The 16,320-nt window shown below is 36.3% G+C and overlaps 1 protein-coding gene across 1 annotated transcript in view; it reads left to right on the plus strand.

The window, feature by feature from the left end:
- Positions 1-16,320, plus strand: part of LOC150103693 (solute carrier family 53 member 1-like) — a 291,679-nt gene that overhangs the window by 185,272 nt on the left and 90,087 nt on the right. The gene's annotated exons all lie outside the window — the stretch shown is intronic.

Consider the following 16,320-nt stretch of genomic DNA (forward strand, 5'->3'; position numbering starts at 1 on the left):
GTTTAAGGCTTTTTCTTCAAATGTCTCCATAAAGAAATTGGCCAAGGGTGGGGAAAGTGGTGAACCCATGGCTGTCCCCTCTGTCTGTTTGTAGAACTTTCCTTGCCAAACGAAATAGCCTGAGTTCATTGTGAACTGAAATAGGGCTGAGATATCGGGAGGAAACTTGGCTTGGATGAGCTCAAGGGTTTCTTTGAGTGGGACATTAGTGAACAGGGAGGAGACGTCAAAACTGACCATTATGTCAGTGTGTTGGAGTGTGAGGTTTTCTATACTGGCTTTAAAGTGGGCCGAGTTTTTTTATGTGTGATGGTGTGTTGCCAGTGTAGTGTGTGAGCATTTTGGCTAAATGTTTGGCTAATTTATATGTGGGGGAATCAATGCCATCCACTATGGGACGTAATGGCACATTTTGTTTATGTATTTTTGGGAGTCCATATAATCGGGGGGGGGGGTCTAGAGTTATAAGGTTTAAGTTTGTTGGTGACTTCCACAGGCCAAGAAGTGACTTTCTTAAGGAGTCTGTGTCATCAGCAAGAAAGGAATTCGAAAAAATACGTAGTCGGCACGTAAAAAAATACGAAAACCTGACCAAGACTTCTACTTCTGTACCCCAGTCACCACTTAACACAGTAGTCAACCTCTCGTCAGCAGTTTTAAAGCCTGAAGCACTCATCGCACTTTCACGTGGTCACAATTTCGCCCTAGCTACAAAAAGGATTCCTGCTGAAGAAATCATGATTCAAATAGAGTGTGGAATTCGCAACCTGCCTATCCATATCGCCAACAACGTGAGACTGGATGTAGTCGGTGTTCTCACTAAAGCCAAACCTCCAAAATCCAACTTATCCAAAAACGAATACACAGCCCTACAAGAATTAAAAAACAACAAAAAAATAGTAATCACCAAAGCTGATAAGGGAAGCGCCACTGTGGTACTCAATCAAAAAGACTACAAAGGTAAGCTAAATTCCTTAATATGAGACCATACTACTTACCTCCCCATTGAATATAATCCGACCAGCTCTCAGATTAGAACTATCCACAGACTCCTTAAGAAAGTCACTTCTTGGCCTGTGGAAGTCACCAACAAGCTTAAACCTTATAACTCTAGACCCCCCCCGATTATATGGACTCCCAAAAATACATAAACAAAATGTGCCATTACGTCCCATAGTGGATGGCATTGATTCCCCCACATATAAAATAGCCAAACATTTAGCCAAAACGCTCACACACTACACTGGCAACACACCATCACACATAAAAAACTCGGCCCACTTTAAAGCCAGTATAGAAAACCTCACACTCCAACACACTGACATAATGGTCAGTTTTGACGTCTCCTCCCTGTTCACTAATGTCCCACTCAAAGAAACCCTTGAGCTCATCCAAGCCAAGTTTCCTCCCGATATCTCAGCCCTATTTCAGTTCACAATGAACTCAGGCTATTTCGTTTGGCAAGGAAAGTTCTACAAACAGATAGAGGGGACAGCCATGGGTTCACCACTTTCCCCACCCTTGGACAATTTCTTTATGGAGACATTTGAAGAAAAAGCCTTAAACTCCGCCCCACAAAAACCCACTATTTGGCTTCGTTATGTGGATGATGTGTTTGCTATTTGGCCACATGGCTCAGACTCACTCCACTCCTTCCTAACACACTTAAACAACCAACATCCCAGAGTCCAGTTCACCTTAGAAAAAGTGGAAAACAACACCCTCCCCTTCCTAGACACTTTAATCACCCGCCAGCTTGATGGATCTTTGGTTTTCTCTGTTTACAGAAAACCCACCCACACTGGCAGATACATTCACCAGCAATCTCACCACCCCCCCTCACAACAATATGGGATGATAAAAACACTATATAACAGGGCAAAATTAATCTGCTCAGATGACAAGGCCCTGACTATGGAACTAAACCACATCCTCAACACTTTCTTAGCCAATGGCTATAACCCCAAAAAAATCCAAAAAATACTAAAACCTGAAAACCACAACCCCCCTCCCCCCCTCAACAATAAAGACTACACCAAGTCTATCACTATCCCCTACATCCAGGGCACCTCTGAAAAAATAACTAATATCCTCAAGAAATATGACCTTACTTCCTGTTACAGATCATATAAAAAGTTGGCATCCCTTATCCGCTCTACCAAAGACCAACCACTTCCCCTAGACCTACCTGGTGTATACCAGGTCCCTTGCAGCTGCAAATTGTCCTACTTTGGCCAAACAGGCAGAACAACAAATATCTGGATTTCAGAACACCAAGACTACATCGGTTTCACCAGTACAGCCGCTCTGGGCTGGCAGACCATGCCTTAGATACCCACCATAAAATTCGTTGGAAGAAGACAAAAATAATCCATCGCAGCAAGTTTAAATACGAAAGATTATTCAAAGAATCTTCAGCAGCTCTAAAAAACGTTCCTAACCTCAACAAATTTGGGTGCATGAAACTGCCCCAAATTTGGGAGACTTTCATTATGAGAACTTCAGCCGAACGGCCAAGACTACCAAATTAGCCCGCAAGAGGGCACCATTAGGACTTTAGGAACAAAATTAGTGTCTTAATTTCTTCCTCATTTGCTTTGTTAGTTCCTGTAGTGCACATACCATATCTTTATGTTCCTGAAGATGACAGTGTGACATTGTCGAAATATAGAAGTGATTCATTAAAGTTATCTTTAATTAATTTACTTTATATGCGTTGTTAATTCCGTAAATTAATTACCAGTTATATGAACATTATAGACAGTCTTTATACATAATTAGCATTAAAACGTTGAAATTCAATATATATATATATATATATATATATATATATATATATTGAACTCAAGTAAGCTTAATTTTATTTTAAGACACAACAAAGTAGAAAAATATAAGAAAAGTAGAAAACCAAGTTTTTCATAAAATGATGGAACAATGCATAGTTTTATATTTTAACAAACATGTATTCCTGAAAACTTTGTTAGTCTCATTTGCAAAGTACTATAGAGCACACCAATACCATGCATGTGCAAGAAGTTAAAATAAGAGTTCTTAAATGGCTAGAGGGAGTTCGTTTTTCAGAAATACAGAGGCAGATGGAATGAAAGTTGATAAATCAGAGTTGGTTTGGCAGGTTTAGAATCTGGACAGTAAACGTTGATTGGTCAACAGTTCACTTTCTTAGAAGAAAGTGGAGGAATGATGATAGTGGCCACATCAGCAAAATATCTGAAAATGCCTGTACAAGAGGCATAATACAGAAATAGTATGAGAGTGATTTGAGTGAAGGGAGGAATCATGTAATCAGGTTGCTCTCTTCTGGATCATCATATTCTTAGGAACTTTCTGGTACCTCACCAGAGATGTGGAAAAATGTGGGAACATTATTCCAAGTTTGTGCAGATTTGTTATTTATAGTGTTAGAAGTTGAAGTTGTACAGGTGTGAGGTCTTGAGTACCCAGCTTTTTGGTGGCTGAAGTTGTGCCTGAGATTATGCCATTAAAAAAAGTGAGAGGTATAAGTCAGACCCAAGGAGAGGGATTTCATAATGTTAAGAGAGAGTTATTTCATCCCTTGATCAAGGGATTAAGGGGTGAAAGGTAAGGGGAAGTGAAATGAACTTTATTTGTGCGAAAAATGATAAGACTGCATTTCAGTAGTATTAGAATTAAGGTTTTTTGTCCCATTGGAAAATGACAAGTAAATGTAAAGCATTGATATGGAAGATCCTGAAGGTTTGAATAATTACTCGGTTATAGTTTAGTGAGCAGGCTTCTGTGCCATATCCAATCAAGTTACAATAATAATAGATTTAGTTTAATCCTTTATCCCAGTGAGAGCAAACAAAGTTTGCGCCTGAAAATATATCTTCAGGACTAAATATAGTGTTGTACTATCTTATCCAGTAAGTAGTGCAACACCAAGGCAACTCGTGGCAAAGGTGGAGCAAGCTACCAGGCACTTCAACCTTTTGGCAACTCCCATAGGCACAGATGACTTGCTACTGCTTCTGCCTGGTATCTCCAGCTCTGGGCCTGGCTCCCACTGAAGAGACCTCAATAAAGGTCGAAACTAGTCTGGGTAGATGGCCAATCCCTTTAATGCATAACAGTATACATATCCACATAGGAAATGTGTTTTGCATTATGGGAGATACTGGGTTAGAAGTGCCTGGTAGCTTGCTCCACCTTTGCCACGAGTTGCCTTGGTGTTGCACTACTTACTGGATAAGATAGTACAACACTATATTTAGTCCTGAAGATATATTTTCAGGCGCAAACTTTGTTTGCTCTCACTGGGATAAAGGATTAAACTAAATCTATTATAGTCTAACCTAGTGATAAATAAATTTTCAACATCTTTCTCTAAATCCAGAGTAATTTTTAAAAAAAGGTGATAAACCTTTTGGCAACTCCCATAGGCACAGATGACTTGCTACTGCTTCTGCCTGGTATCTCCAGCTCTGGGCCTGGCTCCCACTGAAGAGACCTCAATAAAGGTCGAAACTAGTCTGGGTAGATGGCCAATCCCTTTAATGCATAACAGTATACATATCCACATAGGAAATGTGTTTTGCATTATGGGAGATACTGGGTTAGAAGTGCCTGGTAGCTTGCTCCACCTTTGCCACGAGTTGCCTTGGTGTTGCACTACTTACTGGATAAGATAGTACAACACTATATTTAGTCCTGAAGATATATTTTCAGGCGCAAACTTTGTTTGCTCTCACTGGGATAAAGGATTAAACTAAATCTATTATAGTCTAACCTAGTGATAAATAAATTTTCAACATTTTCAACAAGTTACAATACTTTGCATGTCCACTTAGTGTAGAAATTAATTGTTAATGGCCTTCATGTTTTTTCAGAAAATTCAAAGGAAAGCAGTGGGGAAGATAGTTATAAAATGTTTTTCACTTGATTACAAAGTTAATTATACTTGCTTGTCAAATTATATTCTTGTTTAATCCTTTACTCAGTCATAAATAAACAGTTTGCATTAAGTATCTTCAGAATCTAATTCCCATTGATAGGGCTTCAAACGATGAAACCAGTTTTGGGCAGTGACCCTTCCTGATGAACAGCAATATGTGCTTCAGAAAGAAAGTGTGCTTTGCATTATATATAATGAGATAATGTGAAGTCAACTGCTTCAATATACCAAGTAACCTAGCCATGAGGGTATATCATGTGCAAATTTTGTTTGCTTATATTTAGGTACAGGATTAAACAGTTATATAATTTCTTGTAAAGTATGTATAATTTACAGTGTGATCAGTAATTTCCTAGCTGACATATCACTTCACCCTTTATTGAAAAATGGACCAAATAATTGCCTGTTTAAATGCATTCAGGTAGATGCCAGATCAGTAGGAAAGTTTAAAGAAATAATGAGATTGATGTTAATACATGTCTAACCAGTATGCTATACATTGAAGTGCTCACTTGTCAGCCTAGTGATTAGCATGTTTACTCTCTGATCAACAGGCTGCAAGTTCAAATCCTTCCTCAGCACGTATTTTTTTGACTTTAGGTGAGTGACTTATTTATTCATATGGAGTCCCCCTTTTCTCCCCCCATCCCTTTGTATGGATTGAGCCCCCTCATAGTGGTTAAGTATTTTTTCACCTGGAATTTCTAGGTGAAAAAAGCAGTATCTCTATATGAGACCAGTTAACTCACCTTTAGTCAGAAGAGACCAGATAAAGATTCCTCACGTCATGGATGGGAATCAAATCCAGGTCTTTCCAACTAAAGGGCTTTGTTTATACCGACTGAGCTACAGAGGCTCTAAGTGAGCAGTGAATTTCATTGTTTGGTGTGAGATCATTTTTGGTCTCTAGAGCAGTTTCCTGAATCAAGTAAAAATAAATTAAAAAAAAAAAAATTACGAAAATTAATTGAAAAAAAAAATCCTTAGCTGTGGTGCCATTGGTTTACAACCTTCAGTAGGTGGGAGTCAGATTTAAAAAAAAAAAATAAAACACTACATTCTTTGTGGCTGTCCCTACTTACTATAACATCTACCATTCCTTCTATAATTCTTTCTTTGCATGCTACATTCTCCTTTGAATTTTCTTTTGCTTAGTTTCTTTTCATGTTGTATATATTTTTGTCTTGCAATTTATATTCCTCTAAATTTGAGTGTTAATCTTTCATAAGAACTTGTCACACCACCATCATCATCATCAAATTCTTGACATGTACCCTCAAGGGATGTACTGGATATGATAGTACTACATGAAAAATTTACATCATTGCTAACTTCCTGTCTACAATTTTCTTCCAAATCAGTCTGTTACTTGTCAAGACTCCAACATTATCAAATCTTATATTTCTATCGTCTAAGGCACTTGTACCATATAAATTCACCTATATCTTGGTCTTCCTCTGGGTTGTTTTCCTTGCCCATTCTGTTCAAGTGACCATACCACCAGATAAAATAAACAGAATACCACAAAAATACAACCTCAAAGCCACCTTTAAACCTCCTGCAAAATTAAAAAGCTTACTCAACTCATCCAAAGATCCACTCCCTCCACTGGCCCACCCTGGAGTATACCGTATTTATTGCACCTGTAATATCCCATATATAAGGGAAACAGGCACAATTCCTATCAGACAAAAGGAGAACTTGTCACACTAGTTGTTTAATTTCATTCTGACAGGAATTATTCCTTAACTCTTGGTGTACAATTGCACACTGCTTGTGCCAGATGAATCCTAAATAATTCCAGTGTTGCATCTTTTCTCCAGTTTATCCCATGGTATTGAAGTCAGTTAGCTATGGTGCCCCCTCACAATCACTCACCTTACTTCCACATACCTTCATGATTACCTTCACTTAATAACCTGCCAGTACCGTATGAGTTTGCTCACCAATTTCTTGCAGTGTTGTGAGGATATAACCAAAGCTTTTACTCTAAAACCTTCTATTGCTTCCATTACATGCTGCCTAAAATAATTATCCCTGAAACTCCACAAATTCTCTTTTCCATATGCTGTCTTCTTTCAATCCACATTCTTATAATTAAATCTATTAAGATCATTCTCCTTTTACTTTGCCCAACTAATTATCTAAATATTTCAGTTAGTGCCATTTGTTTCCTGCCCTATAACAGCATCCTATTAGGATATACTATTCTATTTTCATTCTTGCACCAAATAGCCTCAAAGCCATTGTATATATTTTATGCAATGTATTTATATTATATACATTGTATATACTCCTCCATCCTCATCAGGTACAGCTGCTCTAGCAGTATACTCCTCCTCCTGTTTTCTCCTTCTTATCCTTCTGAAAGATTGACTGTTCCATTTTAATTCCTGCTTGTATATCATCCTGATTTAATTAAATTTTGCTTATGCCAATTATTGGGCATACTGACTCATTTGCCACAAGCTTAGTCCCTTATTTTCTGATACTCTCTTGTCAATATACAGACAAGTTCCACTCCTTGAGACCCTCCTGCAAGCAACATTTCATCACTGGTTGCTATACACTCACTCTGACTTTATTTCCCTTTTCCTTTCATTGTTTCTCTCATATGCATGAAAGCTGTCATTCTGTCAGCTTTATAATACTTGTTTGTCTTTGTTTCCCACAACCTGGTTTTTATGTTTTAGTCTGAGTCTTGGCCACACCGATTTTTATCTTCACTTCAATGCAATCTCCCCTCAAACATGTTGCTCTAAATATCCAACACCAGACCCATACAAATGTATCCTGTCTACCTTAAACCATTCTAACTTCCCTTCACATTCAGTCTATACTTTGTACACCCTTTGTTTTGCAATTCAGCTATCATACTCTTCATAATCTCTGCTCCCCTCAACTTACTGCTGTTGTAAATGGGCAGCATGTTAACCACTTTCCAAAACTATTATTCATCTGTAAGTTTCCTCAAATTCCTTTCAACATTTGTTTTTACCTTTCATGTTGTGTCAACAACTATCATTGAATCAGCCTGCTCAATTTCATCCATGTAATGCTTCATTTATCTCATTGTATCACTTAGAAAACATATGCACTTTATTTAGCACACCACCTAACGATCACATTTCCATATTGCCAAAGAAACACACTTTGACACTTCATCTTAGTGACTTCCTCTCATTCACATTAGCCAATAGCTTCATATTTTCAGTTTCATTCTCTATACACTTCAATTTGCTCTTCATTTTCACCAACTCTTGCATATATTCTTCCACTCCTCTTTTACTACTTGAAACTACTTATCTTTTGGGAATTTATTATGTTTGCATTTTTTTTTTTCAAATGCACCAGTACTGTTTCATTTCTCATACACCATAAATACTCATTCTTTTTATCTATCTATAAATCTTTCACTTTAAGTTTTCACATCTCATTCTGCTAGGGAAGATCAGATAACTCCATTTGCAGCTGAATTTTTTTTATATTTTCCATTAGTAAGGAATACAAAAAAATTGTAAACACACACACCACCACCACCAAACAAATATGACTGATATTATCATCTGAAACCTTCAGGGAATCAAGGACTCATTAAAAGAGGTTATAAATCACCCAAATTAGTTCTTTCCCCACCTTCCATATAACAATTTCAGAATATCCTATAACACCCATTCTAAACTTTATAGACTTCTGTCATATCGCTTATTTTTCTCCTGTTAACCAGTCTCTAATTCGCATACTCTCAATCTGTCCTCATAATCTAAATCTCATAATCCAGATATAATCTTCAACTCTTCTTTGCATCCTTTTCACAGCTTTTTTTCCCCCTTGTTTTTACCTTTCAAGTTGTGTCAACAACTATCATTAAATCAGCCTGCTCAATTTCTCCCAGGTTCCCTTGGAACCTGGGAGAAATTGAGCAGGCTGATTTAATGATAGTTCAAGCTCACATACTCTCAATCTGTCCTCATAACCTAAATCTCATAATCCAGATATAATCTTCAATTTGCATCCTTTTCACAGCTTTTTTTTTTTTTATCCCCTTGGAACCTGGGATATGTAAAGATCCCTAGGCTCATCAGTTTTTTGTAGCATAACTCTACTAATACAATATGCTACTGGAATTCTTGTCATGCCAAAGTGTATAACTTTACACTTACAAACATTAAACTGATAGCAATTTTCATTTGCCCAAATTTCCAGCTTATTCAAATCATTTTGTAAGTGTTTGATATCAAGTAGCATCCCTGATGGCCCTGCCTATCTTCACATCATCATCAAACAATTGCACATCTCCTGTTACACCCTTTCTAATGTCATTAATGCATAGATTAAACAATGGCCCAAGGACTGAACCCTGAGGTATACTGCTGGACACCTTAACTCTGGCAGATTCACACCCACTGTATACCACATATCTGTCAACCATCCACTGATCCAAGTTAAGGGATCAATGGATGGTTGTCAAGGGACCAGTTTATGCAATAGTGGTATCTTATCAAATGCCTTAGCAAAATCCAAGATTATTGTAGTGTATCCATTCCCTTTATCCAACTTAGCTTGTTATAAAATATTTGCTCATATTTTATAACATTATTATAAAATATGAGCAAATTGCTTAAAACATGATCTTCCTTTAGGACCCATGCTGCTCTTTCAGAGTGTGTCTTGTTTGTCTGCCCATTTCTGTATGGGCAGACAAAATAATACATCATGAAAAATTGATGTCTAATATAGGAGTTATCTAAGCAACACAAAATTTAAACATTTTCTCAGTGCTGTTCAAACAGCATACTATAACAACATAGAAAAACAAGTTTGTGATATGCTATTCTCATATGAAGCATTCTCTAGGCTTGATCCCATCAATGATCTTTTGTTTGGCTATGTATTATAGACAAATACAGAATAAAAACTAACTACTTTTGTGTTTGCATTTTACTATGAGCTATTTTATTCATTGTAATATGATCTGTAAACTTCAACTCCCTGTCCATGATCACTCCCAAATCCTTATCCATTGAAATTTCCTGCAATTCTGTTCTATCAGTGCATTGCTTGTACTGATAGAAGAGAAATTGTCTTTTTCAGCTAACATTCAATACTCCATACTGTCACTTTGAACTGTGACAACTATTATCCCTTGTCTTCTATATCAGTTTATTAAATCATCTTGCAAGATTTCTGACCACTTATTTCTGTATTTTCCATTTTAACATCAAACAACTGGATATATTATCAATGATATCTTGTCATCGTAAAATTCCATATCATAATTATCCTGTATACACTCGAGGTGTACAGGATAATTAAGATTGCACTACATGAAAGTTACTAACTTCTGATCAACAAGTTTCCTCCAAATTAATATGTTATCTGTCAAGACTCAACATTATCAAATCTTACATTTGTCTTTTAAAGCATTTTTTACTGTATCAATCGATCTACATCTAGGTCTTCCTCTTGGTCTTTTTTCCTGCCAACCTGACAAAGAATACTTGTTTTCCTAATTTTTGCTCTCCCATTCTATTTAAGTAACCATACCACCTGAGATTAGCTCTGCTAATTCATTCCTGAATGCTAACAATGCCAAGTTCTTTCCTAATCCTCATTATTAATATGATACTGCCATTGATGCTATTAGTTGACTACTTTCTCAGGACTTGAATTAGAGGTCTCTGGTCTTTGATCAAGTGTTATATTTCCAACCCAGCTCTCTGTAAAATCTCTCATGATGTGTAATTATGTAACTCATGTTCACTTTTACATCTTTTTTTTTAAAGAGGAATCTACTTAGAGAAATATTAATTTTGTCTGTAATAATCTTTTAATTTCAATAACTTAAATGAGCCTTTGTTGAAATAATGTGGCACGTGACATCATGTAATGTTAACGTGTCAAATCAGTAAGTTAATTCTGAGAATAGTGAAGAATTCTAAGAATTGCTATAGAGGGAAATTTCCAAAGATGCGCGAAGAATGAATTCAGCATGTCCGAAAGTCAATACATGATCATGTATGGAAAGTTCGAGAAACGTGCATGCATACAACAGAAGTCATAGTGTATATAAGGTGAGACATCGAGAAGGAATTTTGTCTTAGGGTTTTCCATTTCTTCACTTACCTGGGTCCACCATTACATTAGGTCCGCTGTTGGTAATCTAAAGAGAAGCATCATAGTCTCGGAATCTCTACCTTTGTCTGCCACCTTGTGAGAAGTGTTGACTCGCTAAGAAAGCTGCTCATTGCTGCCACACTAAAGGTCCTATAGGGCATGGAATAATTGACTCGGTCCAGGAAGAAATTTGGCAGGAAATAAAGAACGAGCTAGCAAAAGGAAAGAAAGACGAGGAGCACTTACGTGCGAACAAAAGATTCACATAAAAGGCAATGTGTTGAACGAGAATTGTAAGTAGTTATACATGTGATAATTCTGAACAAGAATGTATATCAAGTGTGTGTGTTTATGAGATAATCTATATTGATATCGAATTAGGCTTGCACAAGGTATGCTGTATTGTCAGTTAATGTATATATGATCGGCAGGTTATTCTAGATTGTGAATTAGCTTTAAAGGAAGAAAATTAGAACTAAATTTGGATTAGGAAGAATTGAGAATAACAAGAATTGGAATGAAATTGTGCGTATGTATGTATATGTTAATGTGAATCATGCTGTAAATATTCCTTTTTGATTTAATTAAATGGTTTGTGAACAACACAAACCATTTAATCAGGATATTGCATTATCCTGATTTGTGTTTGTGAACAACACAAACCTAAATCAGGATAGTGCCAATGTACTATCCTAAAAAATATGAACCTGCATAAGATAGAAGTTTGCGCAATTTATAATTAAGCCATGACTAATTTAAGGTAAGGATTAAAATGTGTGGGGAATACAAATGATATCTGCTTTGCCTTTAGTTTAAAAATCTTATAATCTCGCACTCAATATATAGTCTACCTAGCACAGTCGTAAAACAAACAAATTTGTTTGACTATAGAGCATGAGGATGTAGTCTAATAGAAATAAATGGTAGCAGTCGATAGATAAGTCAGTTGTCCATCCACGAATATTAAATAAAGAAAAAAAAAAGACAGAGCAGGGTAATATAAAAATACAGAACATTTTTATAACTCAGCTCCATGAGTTTAAATTGGTTTGAACAGTGTTTTGACTGTTTTGTTTATTCTATATAAATTTATTCAACTGACTTCCTACCTACTTCCTACAAATTTACAGCATGACAAACAGCTATCAGTTAGTGGAGATATTTAGATCACTGCTGTTCAGCAGGAGATTCTTTGTTGATTTTTAAGGAAAAAAGAGCAGATGGCGTATCCAGAAAAATGGTCTACCTCAGGGAAGTGTGCTAGTATATACTAATGACCAACCTATAAACCCACAGTCAATAACCTTATATGCAGATGACCGGGCAATAGCTTATCAAGCAAAATCCTTTGATGACATTGAGAAGCAGCTCACACAAGAGCTAGAAACCCTTACAGTTTACTATAAGGAAAACCAACTGAAACCAAATCCCAGTAAAACCCAAATGTCTTTTCCATCTCAATAATAGGGAGGCAAGGAAAGAGTAGAATGGAATGGTGTGAAATTGGTCAATTATCCAAATCCAACTTACCTAGGTGTTAAACTAGATAGGACCTAAAATTATAAGCGAAACATAGAGAAGATGGCAGCTAAAACTCAAACACATAATAATATTCTGCATCGATTAACATCATCTCAGTGGGGTGCAAATCCACAAGTACTGTGCACCTCTGCACTGGCATTCTGTTTTTTGACAGCCAGGTATGCTAGCCCTGTTTGGGAAAGATCATCACATTTCAAAATTATTGATAAGGTTCTTAATGAAACGTGTTGGCACATTTCCGGCTGCCTTAATCCTACAAAAATTGACCGTCTATGCTCGCTGTCTGGTATATTGCACCTCCTCACATCAGAAGGACTACACAGAGTAGATTTGATATTTTATGTTTTTGTTTGATATTTTATGCAAGTGGCATTTTTGTCTTTCAATATATATGCTTTTAATCCTTATTATTTTAATGTCTATTTCTTTAAATGTATGCTTTTAATCATTTATATATATGCTCTTACATTTTCTGTAGTTTGCCCACTAAATAAATTGTATTTTGGAAAAAAAAAGTTGTTTGGGCACTTTGTCATCACCAGTAAGATCTACAAAACATGGGAACATAACAAGGTACAGATCCTTGTTATGTTCCCATAATTTCTGAACCGTTTGTTGTAAATAGCTACTTTATTATTTTTTTTATGGATAATTGACAGTTCTACTCCAGATTGAATTTGACCCTCTGAATTATGTAATGAAGCCACCAAAACTTCTATACCTCTATATTTGAGCATTTATACACACACACTATTATTACAATTACAGCTATTATAGCCTGTTTTTGTTTAGGAGTGTCCCTTATTTTAAATACATTGGCTATTATTACTCAAAGGGGTATATATATTTTAGGGCATTATGGGTGAGTATAGAAGGCAATTATAGCAGAATAAAAGAGGTGAAAAAATTTGTATATACCTTGTTTGAATACTAGGATTGCTCCACCTTTGCAACGAATTGCCCGGTGTTGTACCACCTTACCCCCAGTCCTGAAGATACTTTCAGGCACAAGCTTTGTTTGCTCACACTTGGACAAAGGATTAAACTAAATTTATTATTAAAGTAACTGGTAACTTTATTTACATTTTTTTTTCTTTTTTTCTTGAGGTGTTTGGAGTCTGATTTTTTTTTCTCCAGTGTTTTATAAACAGATTTGATGTTGAAAGTTTATTTTTCACTTGGTTAGAGTATAATAAATTTAGTTTAATCCTTTATCAAAGTGTGAGCAAACAAAGTTTGCACCTGAAAGTATCTTCAAGACTGGGGTAAGGTGGTACAACACCAGGGCACTCCTTGCAAAGGTGGAGCAAGCTACCAACACTTTTATCTCAGTATGTCCCATAATGCAAAACACATCTCCTTGCGGATATGTCTAATGTTATGCATTAGACGTCCACCTTTGCAAGGAGTGCCCTGGTATTGTACCACCTTACCCCAGTCCTGAAGATACTTTCAGGCGCAAACTTTGTTTGCTCACACTTGGATAAAGGATTAAACTAAATTTATTATACTCTAACCAAGTGAAAAATAAACTTTCAACATCTTTCTCTAAATCCAGAGTAATATATTAAAAAAATGGTGGCACACCATTTGGCAACTCTTATGAGATGACCTGCTAATGCTTCTGCCTGGTATCTCCACTTGGACCTGGCTCCCACTGAAGAGACCTCAATAAAGGTTGAAACTAGTCTGGGTTGTGGCCCTTCCCTTAATGCATAACATTAGACATATCTGCAAGGAGATGTGTTTTGCATTATGGGAGATACTGAGATAGGAGTGTTGGTAGCTTGCTCCACCTTTGCAAGGAGTGCCTGGTGTTGTACCACCTTACCCCAGTCCTGAAGATACTTTCAGGTGCAAACTTTGTTTGTTCACACTTTGATAAAGGATTAAACTAAACTTATTATAAACAGATTTGAATGGGAGAGAGCCTGTAGTTGTGCCTTCAATCTATTTCCTATGTTGTTTTTTTCATGCTAAATAACTAGAGGGCATGGTAAAGGTGAGCAAGATAGCTATATCAGGTGAAAAAATGAATAGGTGTGGTTCACTTTTGGTGACTATATCAAATGTCACCACATTTTGAAGATTCTGCATTCAAGATTTGAAGTACAGATTTAACATAGACTTTTGATGTAACTCTTATTCTGTGAAATGTGGTAAACCTTATAGTATCTTTTGTGCAGTAGGTGTAATAAAAATTTTCTATTTTTATTACACCTAATGTTTAAGGAAATTGATACTGATGATATAACTAAACCATTTGTTTCCGATATTTCACCAAAGTTAAATTGACATTAGGGAAGTAATGGTATCTATATGCAGACACATCAGTGAAACTTCGGTCTCAGTTCACACGGTGCTATATCAGTAAAAGAGTGCTTATGTGCATACATTGATACTATTTTATTATTCTCTTGATGCCAATTTAACTTTGGTAAAATATTTGGAAATAACTGAAGTTTAGTTATATTATCTACATTGCTAATTCTCTTAAACTTAAGTAATAATAATCAACATAAAAGTTAAACACCAGAATTCTACAATATTATTATTAATTTTATATTATCATATTTTTATTTTTGCATAATCCAGAAACCCTGCTGGTAACCAAACAACTTTTTTCAGGACACTTCAGGCCTCAAACAAGAAGCAGAAATTTCAGTGGACAATAAACTTCATCTCCTACTTCAGAACAATCATAACCATCCATGTCTATGATGGGATTCAAACCTTCAGCCTGTTGGGTGGAGAGCAGATATGCTAACCATTCAGGCAGCAAGCGTGGACACTAAGTGGGGGATCCATTACTGTGGACTGAGTTTTAAAGGTGTGCTTACCATGACAATCCCTCCTTGCAGAGGTGTAGTCTGGAATTATATGGTTCCAGTTTTTAAATAGTTTCTGGTGGCCAGGCTATGCAATTATTCAGTATTTTAGGGATGCCTTTTTTTACACTTGAATAGACTAGCATTCTTACAGTGCTGCTAAGATTTGGACATTGCCACTTGTGAAAGTCGAGCATGAATGTAAGTTTCCAAAAGCTGTGTGCATTTACTATCAGATTAGCTCTGTTTTAAGAGAGCAGATAAATGCCATGTGCACCCTAGCTTGGTATGCTTCAGGCAATTGTAGGGTGTGATCCTCCTGCATGTTGAACATCAAGTTTTGTCTAATTTTCAGAAATGTCTTGGATTCTTCGTTGCAGAAGAACTTAATGTAGGCATGGGATATTAAAATGTATTGATCTTACCAAAAAAATAGAAAAACTGTGTTTACCACTTGAACCAATAAGTGTTAGCTTCAACTTAAGCTACTGATCCTCAGCCATAACTACCTAATAGTGCCCTGAAACAATTACTTGTTGATTACATAGAACAAGGCATTGCCACTTTGTCACAATTAGTATCTTGAAAGATAGAAAGCCACAAGATGAATGAATCTCATCTAAATTCACTTTGCTGATCAAGCTATGCGAGACCAAATATAATTATCACTGAAGTAGTAAGGGTAGTGTTATGGTAATTCTTGCTTGATATGAATATGATTTTTGTTCCTCCTCCTCCTACTCAGAGAGCAAGCTAATTATCATTTATCTTGAATCCCACCCATACATGAAAAAAGCCCTACACAACATATAGAAACTGGCCTAGGATTATAGTTTAAAAAATGGAACCTGTAATCCTAGATATTCTCTCCCTCCACATTTATGGATTGCCAAAGATGCT

The sequence above is a fragment of the Typopeltis vanoorti genome, chromosome 8 (genome assembly GCF_054136105.1).
Source record: "Typopeltis vanoorti isolate ZY-2024b chromosome 8, IOZ_Tvanoo_1.0, whole genome shotgun sequence".
NCBI classification, from domain to species: domain Eukaryota; kingdom Metazoa; phylum Arthropoda; class Arachnida; order Uropygi; family Thelyphonidae; genus Typopeltis; species Typopeltis vanoorti.